The sequence below is a fragment of the Dermacentor variabilis genome, chromosome 11 (genome assembly GCF_050947875.1).
Source record: "Dermacentor variabilis isolate Ectoservices chromosome 11, ASM5094787v1, whole genome shotgun sequence".
Classification (NCBI taxonomy): domain Eukaryota; kingdom Metazoa; phylum Arthropoda; class Arachnida; order Ixodida; family Ixodidae; genus Dermacentor; species Dermacentor variabilis.
The window spans coordinates 95027762-95037090 of record NC_134578.1 but is presented as its reverse complement, the minus strand read 5'-3'; the positions used below and the strand labels follow the sequence as shown (position 1 = coordinate 95037090).

At 45.6% G+C, this 9329-nt stretch overlaps 1 pseudogene; it reads left to right on the top strand.

The window, feature by feature from the left end:
• The first annotated feature begins 5696 nt into the window (after positions 1-5696).
• On the top strand, positions 5697-8195 carry LOC142564827 (uncharacterized; annotated as a pseudogene).
• Positions 8196-9329: the final 1134 nt, after the last annotated feature.

Here is a 9329-nt window from a genome sequence, read left to right as displayed (position 1 = left end):
TTCTCTGCGACACGAGCTCCTTAACGCTATCGCGTTAATACTGCGTACATGCGCTCAGAGGCACCTTCGCTGGACAAGCGATGAATTGTGTCGCTAGAGAGCACGCACTTCATGCAATGCTTCGCGCACAAAGATAAACTGGTACATTTTCACTCTACTGCGTCACTACGGACCCTAAAATACCGTACTGGCACATTGCAGCGACAGCCCTTGCTCCCGTATCTATGACTAGTGTGTCGTTTTTAGTTGGTAAAGCGGGAGCCTTAATGGCCTAATGAAGCGCCTGCGATGAACAGCCGTAGCGCGGCGCGGCGTTTCCATTCCCCCAACAGAGAAAGAATGGTCATGACTGTCTTTATTCAGAATAGAACAACAGCGCCCCTAGGTGACTGCTCACCGTATGAACTCCCTCGTGTGTGCGACCCTCTTGAATGTATCCGCTTCTAACCTTTCGGCCCACTGTCGCCACTCGCGGCCAGAAGTGCAAAATTTAATAATTTGCTCGATCTGCGTTTGTCATCAGAACTTTCTAGCATTGAAAACGAAAAACGGATACTTAAAGAAATAAAAATGTTTGTCATATTATTTGTTGGATTTTAACGCATTCGGTTGAGCGAAAGTGTAGGTGCAAGAATGCACCGCATGTACCCTGTTCGCATTCGACGGAGAATAGAAAGATAGTGCCCGAAAGAGGAGGCACGGCCTTGACGCGCCCGAGAAAGGTATGGCAAGCGACTCACGGCAAGTGTGCAGACGGACAGCGGGACAGCGACGGTATTGCGAAGTTGCGATAGTTCGTTGATAACAATAGGCGGCACTGGCGCGTTTCGTTGTGCAGCCTTCTGCGCTTGAAATGTGGAAGCAGCGTGCTGCGCAGGGTGCGCTCATGTTGTCATACGCGGTTTTTGTCTACATTTTTTTTTTTGCCTGTAGCTTCACTGACTGCCGTCGGGCCAACTCGGGTGAAACTCGGGTGAACGAGAAGCTCGGTGTATCCTGCATAGCACCCCAGTTCGGGAATTCACTCTGACGAGGGGCTGACGCACACAGCTGACGCGACTTAGCCCACTTCGAAGCGCGGGCGGCCATCATCTTCGTCGGCCTGGGTCACTTGCCGGCGTATTTGGAACATCCAGAAGGGACAACGCATGGCAACCGCAGCGCCACGCTATTGGCTGCCGGCTGCGGGGACGCGCCGTGGCGTCATGCCTAACAACGTACTCTCATCACCAGCGGTTTCGCGTAGCTTGTTGTGGGTCGTGGCCAACGCCGTGGCCAACATTTTGTCGTGGCTGGCACGCAGACGCGGCTACGTGAAACTGGCGTAAGTGTGTGCTGGCGCGGTCGCGAGCCGAGGGTGACGCGACCTTCCGTCCAATCCATCGAAGCGCCCTCTCCGCCCTGCCGATTGATAGGAATCGGGACCTACGCCGGTGCGACAGTTTACGCTGCGAGGATCGCTGGGCGAAACCCATGCCCACAATATCGGAACCTGTGAGATAGAGTCGTATTCCAACACCACTACTACTAATGATACGCAGCGCGATGCCCTCAAGAGGAAACAAAACGCCCTTGCGACTACTGTGCTGCTCACGTCCTGTTGATGCAATTCGGCATCCATGGACACGGCGTGAAAGCACTGAATAGTGTTTTAACGGATGTGCGCTGGCACAAAACGTTATAAACAGTCCTGAAAGAGCCTATATTGTGTTGGATGTTAAAGTTCACTCTAGATATCAATAAATGTTGCAGGTATGTGCCAATTTCTTCACCTAATTGCAGAGAACTATCTCGGGCCGTTATTGCATTTTTATGGCTTCCTCCATGTACCAATATGCTGAAATTCAAGTACATTGAAGTTGTTGCAGATGCGGAATGCCACTTTTATGATGTATTTGGTTCGCCTGTTAAATATAGTTTAAAAAGTTCTGTTCAAAAAGAAATTCCCATCTTTCTACAACTCGGATAAAGAACATGTTAGAGGTGGAAAGCTGTTATAATGGCATTGTGCAAGCTAATAATTTAAGAGCACTGCTTTAAGTGAATTTATAAAGCACAGTAATTTCGCTTGCCTTTTTCTGTTTTATAATCCAAAATGTACATATTTGAAAGACAGCCTGATCCTCTTTATATTCGAAATATTGGACACAGACTGGGAACACTGCTTTCCCATACACTTGCTGAAACTGCCTTATCAGAACACCCTAGTACACAATGCAGATCGATTAAGAAGTGACAAGACAGTTTGACAATTTTAATCAGTGAAAGACTTAGCGAAACCTTTTTTGGGTTGTTTTTTCTTGCTTTCAGACACTGCACATTGCCTTTTCAGGCATGTTTTCAGTGTTTCTTAATTTATGGGGAGGGCGTGTTAACATCTTTTACACCATGTCAATTATGTGGTGCTATAATGTGTTCTTGAATGGAGTCTTGCCCTTTCAGTCAGTGCAATATAATGTCGTTTTTGTGTCATAGGCCGTTTTAGATTTGAGTATGAGTGTAGCATTTTGCTAAGTTTTGCCTCTGTCACCCAAGCTTGCAAGTTTGCTACCCACTGCTGGTGACATGTGACACGTGTGACTTTTGTTCAATAAAAGGAAGTCTGTCACTTATCCTGTGCACGGGTTGTGTATTTTTGAATTACAATTTGTTGCCTATATTAGTTCTTTTGTTGCATCTCAGATTAGGAATGGGTATCATAGTTGACATCATTTAACCATATCCCACACAATGTGGATATGTGCTTGCAATATATGGCCACCATAAATATAAATAGAAGTTAATAATTCAAGAATAGTGCCTTTGCATGGTGGGACAGCCATGAATTGTAGCTATAAGGTACGAGCGCTGCAAGTAGCACTGTTTGTGCAGAATATAGTTCAACTCTACTACTTTCTAACATCATTGTTTTTGTCTGCATTTCTGTAGCTCCAATTCCTGTGAACAACACACATCTGGTGGAAGAGTGGCTTGCACCTGCAGTTGGGTCCAACGAATAGCCAAATTTCTGCCCGTTTTCATGTTATTAGCATATTAGTAGAGGCGGTCGTTCTTATAGTAGCCTGTTTGCCCAGTGTAGAAGCCACTGCGGGTGTCAGGATCTTGTACACATCTTCGGCTTTGCAGGGGACACAGCATCTGGCACATAGTTTGTCACAGGCCATGTCTTTGGGGCAAGTTGGGTTTACTCACTTGCAAAGAGAGAACCAAGCTTGTTGGATGAGAATTAAACCGCCTGTACACTCAGTGGCCTTCTTCATTTTGTGTGACATATATGGTTATAGCTACCCTTGCTTTATGCACTTCTTGTCCGGCAGCAGTCCTTCTTTTGAAACACTAGGGATAGCTTTCAACAAGCTGGACAGGAATAGCACTGAAAAACCAGCAGATGTTAATTGTCGCACTTCTCATGCGAAGCTTCATACAGTATGATGAGGGGGGAAATTAATGAGGGTGTTCCTCAGGGCCTTGTAGCACATGTCATGAGTTTGGAGCAACGTGATGTATAGCACTTTTCTGATCGCATATTATAGGTTCAGCAGGTGTGGCCATGGTTTAAGTGCAGTGCAAGGTCAAGAAAACAGATATCTATGAGCAGCACCCTGGTAAAGGAGACGCTGGGAAAACTAATGGGAAGCCTGTTGAACATCTAATTGACCAAGTTGCTGGCTTCATCAGGCGAAGTGTGATAAAGAGAAGGAAGTCATCAACACATCAGAATGTTTTTGCATATAGACACTGCTAAGGTTCTCAGGCACGCCAACAAGTCTTAGTGCACAGGCTATGCATGACCAACTACATATGCCTTCTGTTTGGACAAAGAACTGCTCATTGTAACTGGATGAAGATGGAGTGGACAGAAATAAACGGCAGCTCCATTAATCTGGTTTCACTGGCATCAACACTGATTTGTAAGTCCACATCGTCATACTCCGCAATGCCTTCTTGGGTGACATCAACAAGGACCAGCTTGAGGCAAGGGGTAATAGACATCTTTACAAGCTAAAAATGCTTGCATGCATGGAGATCACTTTGTGTCCGAAAAGTAGGCACTTCCACAGGGGCACTGGAAAAGGAACATAATATTGACAGTGGGCAAAGACAAGCTTCTCTGCTACTATACACCCAGCATTGTTGCCATGTAACAACATCTGAAACAATCCCTTTCAAAGAGGAAATCATATTTGTGTATCCATAAAGAGGGCAGCAGGCAAAGCCCCTTCAGCAATGATGCCAGCTTCAAAAGGCCCACTTGCACATCCTGAATGCTTCTTTCTTAGACTTTGCTGGGTGCAAGCATTCTACTGTCTAAAAGTTGTCATTGAGAGCACTGTTCGTTTGGTTGCAATACAGTTCAGAAGTGATTGCAACAAATTTCCCTTCCTAGTTGGTCTGAAGGCTCACGGTGCTCATGAAGCAACACCATGAGATAAGCAAGGTGACTGGATGCCTTTAAGCCCTTGTTCGTTTATCACACCGTTCTGTTAGTAACAACCATGGGATCTGAAACCAACAAGCTGAAGTTCGGCACTCTCATGGTTACTGTGGAGGATCCATAACAAAAAGCACAAAACAGAAAACTCAATGGAAAGGATAAGGCACCATTTAACACTTAGTATTGCTGCAGCCCACCGCCTTTTATTTTGTCTGGTCATGCTACATTTTTTTGCTATAGATAGGCATGAACTTATCCTGTGCACAGCTTACTGCAGAGAGCATAGGTGATGTTCCCAATCGGTGTCCGATTTTTATATACACTATGTGCTGGCTCAAAGAGGCTTGAAACACTGCAATGGAAGCTTCTAGTAGAAAAGGTAGCTGGAAGAAAAAAAAACTGTGCTACAACCACCTTGGCAACCTCTTGTCCCCTTAATAAAATTTGTGCATCCATATCAACTTCAGCCCTCCAGTTTAGAGTAAGTACCAGTGCACTTATGAAAAACGAATCAATTCTCATAAAGCATGTGCAGTCCAGCCAGAAGCATAGGCATGAATCCGCATTGTGCTCCTGCATTGAAGGTGAATAATGCATTACAAAATGGCGAATGTGCCTTAGTAAGCTTCCCGGCAATATGAATTTGTAATGTACAAAAAATTGTCAATAAAGCATACCAAGAGCACAGATGCACTTGCAAATTATATCACAATTGAAAATAATGAGTAAACATATGTGCCCTTTCCACTCTTAGTATGCTTTACTACACGATGCTTATTTCCACCTCTGTATTGCGGTGTAGCAAGCTACGAAAGAAACGTTGCATAATTGAGCTTTTTAAGATTACCTTTTTTGCAATACACCTATGTATTGCGGTGAAGCATACTAAAAGTGGAAAGGGGCCACTGTCACTGGACATAAAAAGAGTTCTTTAATTATACACTCGCGCAACCGCCGCCTCTCAGGTCGCCTGAGTGGACATACTATGCTGGGTGATAGCGGTCCCCTCCCACTTTTAGTATCCTTCAGTGCGTAACTAAAATGTACTGCGGCGAAGAAGCAGTACATTTGTAATGGGTGAATAAACAAATGGTTTTTACAACAGTACAAAAATAAACGCGCACCATGCATCGGTCTACCACATGGAAGAGCGTCGCAACAAATGGTAGCTGATTCACATAGGCTGTGTAGCCCGCTTATCAGACGTAAAGGCTATTATGGGAAATTCAAAATTTCAGACACACAGAAATATGTTTATAGGAGGTATTCACTGAGCGCGGCCCGCCAGGCGGCGCCGGCGAGTGCCTCATCCGGCCGCCATAGCCGCGGTCGTTCGGCGGTCCGGCATATCACGGTTTGATGTTCGGCGGCCGCTGTTTGGTGATTGTGGACGTGTTTTCTCTTTCAACTGTACTTTTTCCTGGCGCTATGGTGAACTGCGCGGTGTATGGGTGCAGTGCCCACTCGCGGAAGAGTGCGAAGGACGAAAATGTGGCGGAGGTTGGTTTTTTTCACATTCCAAAAGTGATCACGCATCAGTGCGCACGGACAAATGAAGTGTCAACATGGAGGAGGGCGGAATGGTTTTCTCGTATTAACCGCAAGAATATGGACCGCAGTGCGAACCACTACAGAGTCTGCGGGAAGCATTTCATTTCAGGTAAGCCCTAAACGTTCGCAGATCGCAGTACCACGCTTGTTGGCGACCGCGGTACGTGATCGTAAACAACTGTTGGCCGGTTGGGCGATAGCTCTCAGCGACTTAACTGCTCGTACTTCACGCAGGTCGACCAGCATACCTAATGGATGAGTCCAATCCGGACTGGGCGCCCTCGCTTCATCTTGGGCACGGGAAAGAAATGAACGGCAACGCCTCGTCATCTCGGTACGACCGCCCGCGGTTATGACTTGTCCGCCCTTTTAAAATGCTACTGGTGACTTCTCACAAGCTTTTGACATCTCCACTTTAAAGGAGTTTGATGATTTTGTATTTCTCAAGTAGCTGAATGCAGGGTTCCCTTCCAGGCACACGAAGAAAAGGCGCCGAGCGGAGCGATCGGGAAGTCCCCTAAAGCAACTGCATGAGAATGCACACGAAGGAAGCAGTGCTGTACCGGATTCACCAGTGACCTCTGAAGACGATGAACCGCTTTTTGATGATGATCCTGATATCCAGGAGACTCCTGATCAAGAATGCACTGATGGAGGTACGTATTTGCATGGAGTTAAGATTGCTACTGTTTTTTATTTTATGCATATTTTTAATGTACTGTAACAGTGCTCATATGGCTTTGAATGAAAAGTGCAAACATTTCTTGAACTATCATGCTAGACTGCTCTCTTTTTGACTAAGTATTGATAGGCAGGTTGCGCACTGTTTGCTGCATTTTTTCAGGGAAGGCTGACTTTTCACATGTTACTGACTTGACAATGGAGCAAATTGAGCATCTTGAGAACGAGAATCGGCACCTGCTCTCGGAGGTCGGGGAAGTGCGAAACAAACTGAACAAGCAAATGCTGACTGAAGATTGCCTGAGAGAAAACGAAGACATGTTGCAGTTTTACACAGGATTGTCAAATTTCAGTCTTTTGATGGCCCTTCTTGAAGTGCTGAAGGAAGGAATGGCACGTACAAACCGAAACAGTCTAACCTTCTTCCAGGAGATGCTCATATTCCTCATCCGCCTTCGCTTGAATGTGCCATTGCAGGACTTGGCATACAGGTACTCGCTTTTGTACATTGGCTTGATAAGTGTTGCATTGTGTTTACAATATCTGTTGTCACCTGCAGGTTCAATGTATCCCAGTCAACTGTGTCTAGGGTTGTCAACAAGTGGATTGATGTGGCCTTTGTCCGCCTCTCCCGTGCTGTGAAGTGGCCAGAACCTGAAGAGTTGCAGCGAACAATGCCTATGGCATTTCGGCAGTGCTTCGGGACAAGACTAGCTGTAATACTTGACTGTTTTGAGTTGTTTATAGAGCGACCTTCGTCTTTCCTGCCTAGATCGCACACATGGTCGAACTATAAGCATCACAATACAGTCAAGTATCTAATCGGCATCGCTCCACAGGGCGTTATTACATTTATTTCTCGTGGGTGGGGTGGACGCTCGAGTGACAAGGTCATTACAGAGAAGTGTGGCGTGCTGAATAATCTCCAGCCTGGGGACTATGTTTTGGCAGATAGGGGCTTCACTATTGGCGACAGTGTTGGACTTCATTGTGCAAAGCTTGCCTGCCTTCACCAAAGGCAAGCCCCAACTTGCAGCCTGTGAAGTAGAAAAGACGCGAAAGCTTGCAAATGTCCGGATTCATGTTGAGAGAGTGATTGGACTGCTCCGCAATAAATACCGAATACTCAAGTACACACTTCCTGTGGAGATGCTTGCATCAGAAGAGAATGGACCCACTGTGCTCGACAAGATAGTCTTTGTTTGTTCGGCACTATGCAATTTGAGTAACTCCACTGTTCCATTCGGTTGACCCCAGAGATAGACAAAGCAGATGATTCAGCTTTTGCAAATGTTTATTGCTTAAAACAGCTCCTGTGAGGAAAAATAAAGAACAGTTCTGTACATGAAACATGCTAATCTTTTTTGTGTTTTTCCATTACACTCGCAGCAGAACCAACTTCCTCTAGGTGCTTTTTTTAAGTTCACACATTTGAAGTGGAACCACACATACTTGCAAGCAGCACTCTCGCACATGACCATTTTGCCCGACTCTGGCCCTTGGCACAAGCAATACACTTCCTCTTGCGAGGTCTCGCAGTCTTCAGCAGTTTCTAGCAGATTTCCACTGCACCTGCCAGTCCAGTAATGGAAGCAAAGTTCAGGCAGAAGGATCAACTTGAAATATTCTTCACAGCGCTTCACCATCTTGGCACAAAACTGTGCATCCTTGTACACTCTGATTGCAATAAAATCTTTCAAAGTCCACAATACAAAGTCGCAGTACTTCACCTTACACACAAACATCTGCATTTGTATTTGGTAATAATAGGGATGGTGCTGCTTGAGCTTCACAGCCCCATCCACAACGGTTATACAGGAGCTCTCTTGTGTAGCAAGCACCCGTGCATGGTCGTCTCTGCCATTAAATGGACATTTTATTTCTAAGACTCCTCTTTTGCAGCAGGTGCAACTTATAATGCCATCAGGAGAGGCAGCCAGAAATGGCAGCTCGGTGGAGATTTGAAGACCAGAATCCTTGCAGACAAAATTCATATGTATGTCCTGTGACATAGCCTTGTAGGCATCTCTCGCCTTTCCTTCATGTTCTTTTCCCCAAGCAGTCTGTGGTGACCAAAACTATGTACTTTCAGGATAACAAATTTTTCTGAGGAGTGACATTGCAGGATCACTCAACGATGTTCGGCATACTGTCTTTGCAATAGATGCAGTGATGCGGCCTGTCCTGAATGCAAACCATTTTGTGCATTTTGCCTGCTCCCTTGTGCTTTCCTCGATGAGCTCTGCAACCTGCAACATACAACAAATTATTACAGGTTATGCACACTCTTCATTTGCTTTTTTTCTATTATTCTTTATTAACCAAGCATGAAATGCTAGATAGAAAATAGAAGTACTATGAACAGTCATAGTTTACCTGTGGCTCAACTGTGAGACTTTCAGCCAGCTGGGAGCATCGCTCCATTACGGAACTCCATGTGGTGGGTTGATCATCCTGCTGCATGTTGGTCAGGATGGCACTTGGAAATTTTGTCGCGGCAGGGATGAAGTGATGAGCATATTTTGGTTCCAGGGATAACAGTGCTGGTCTGCTCCCACTTTGGTGGCACGCTGATAAAAATTCTGACCACTTTTCATCTGTGGTAGGTTGAACATTCACCCGGCGCAGTTTCCCACGACATGGTGTTTCACCGTCGATTACT